The sequence below is a fragment of the Etheostoma spectabile genome, chromosome 4 (assembly GCF_008692095.1).
Source record: "Etheostoma spectabile isolate EspeVRDwgs_2016 chromosome 4, UIUC_Espe_1.0, whole genome shotgun sequence".
Classification (NCBI taxonomy): domain Eukaryota; kingdom Metazoa; phylum Chordata; class Actinopteri; order Perciformes; family Percidae; genus Etheostoma; species Etheostoma spectabile.
The window spans coordinates 28,119,504-28,121,206 of NC_045736.1; the positions used below are offsets into that span (position 1 = coordinate 28,119,504).

The 1,703-nt window shown below is 40.0% G+C and overlaps 1 protein-coding gene across 12 annotated transcripts in view; it reads right to left on the reverse strand.

The window, feature by feature from the left end:
• foxp1b (forkhead box P1b) overlaps positions 1-1,703 on the reverse strand; it is a 155,696-nt gene that overhangs the window by 101,181 nt on the left and 52,812 nt on the right. The window lies entirely within an intron of this gene.

Sequence of the window (1,703 nt, forward strand, 5' to 3'; positions counted from 1 at the left end):
AAAAAAAAAAGAGAAAAAAGGAGCTTTAAACACCAAGACATGGTAATCCCATAAGCTGCCACAGGGATTCCTGCATTAGCGATGCAATCAAAATCACATTGAAAAGTTGTGTCAATCATTAGACTGATTTTTGCCACATTAACATGAAATACACAACCCTTTGGAGGATTTCAGGGCTACTCTTGCATCTGTTGCAGGCAGCCGAGGGGGCCTGCTGGAGTGGACCTGACTATGCGGAGAATGCACTCCAGATAAACAGCAGCAACATGAAACCTCTACTTCAATTTGCTTCAAGTCTGTTTTTCAAATGTGGGGGTAATTTTCTGAGTCAAATAAAAGAGGAGTATAGGCTGTTTAACATATGGTGATGAGCACCTCCGTTTACAATGAAAAGGAAACTAGTCTGGCTGAAATCCAACAGCCATTGCGGACTGTAACGATGACAGTTACAGCTGCTTTTGCTTTTTCCAAATTCTACAGAGACGCTGCAGCAGTTTATATTTAAGATGACAACAATGTATCAGTGCCAGCTTTTTGTTAAAAATCAGAGAGTGGCCCGGAAGTGCCATCATCCCTTCTATCTAGGATGTAATTGGATTTATTACACTTTTATTGTACCGTTGCCTACTTTTGTTGCGTTTGAGTTGTAGAAATCTCCTTTTCTTATTATGATTTTCCAGGTCCATACATTACAGTGAATGACAAGTTCCCTGTTGCAGCCTCAAAGCAAAAGTAATCCTTTCCATCTTAGAAATATCGTAGATAATGTCAATCCATTCCTCCACCGTAGGTTTTCCTGATTTTAACAGAAACCCATTGTTTTTTAAAGAAATATATTCATAACACTTGAGACCATATTGAAAATGTTCAAAATTAGCATTTTGTTTATTTTGTGTGGATATGATTCCATGGGCAGGCCATGTTTTTGTATATTAATATTTTAATAATAATAATAATAATATTAACTTAATCACTATTGCAACCTAAAACCCAAAGTTAAACCTTACATATTTATACAACAGCCTAGTTGTTCTCTAACAGGCTCAGACAGAATACGAACTTCTTAAATGTACACACAATATCATTATTTGGCACATTATGTGTCCAACCTGTCTACCTAGAAGACACAATGTGCGGATGGAGAGAGAGAGTGAGCGGGAGACAGAGAAGACATGACAAAGATAGACAAAAAATGAAAGAACGAGATGATGGTGAGCATAAGGCTGTATGAGACAGAAAACAGACACACTCCTCCTCTGACGCCCTGAGCTCCTGAAGTGTTAACACCCCTCAAAACACACGCACACGAACACACACACACACACACACAGAGAGAGAGAGAGAGCCTCATCCGATCGCTCCAGCCAAAGGTTCACATCCTGTGGGCCCCAAACTTTCTCAGATAGGGAGACGGGTGTGAGGAGCAAACACAAGATATCCACCAGCATGGCTGAGATGCCAACGATAACAAGCCTGAGTGCGGTAACCCTCCCCCCTTCTTGTTTGGTAAACAGGGCCTTACCATATTTTAGCTTTGCTAAAATGTCAACACGTGCAAACAGACAGAAAATCTCTGCATTAAGCTACCTCCATTCCTCATGTTACCTTTAAAACTAGTTATCACACAACCAAATTCTTATTAACTCCATTTTAATCTTCAGGGGAACTGTCCCTTTATTACTCACCATGCCCGTCTCAAGTTC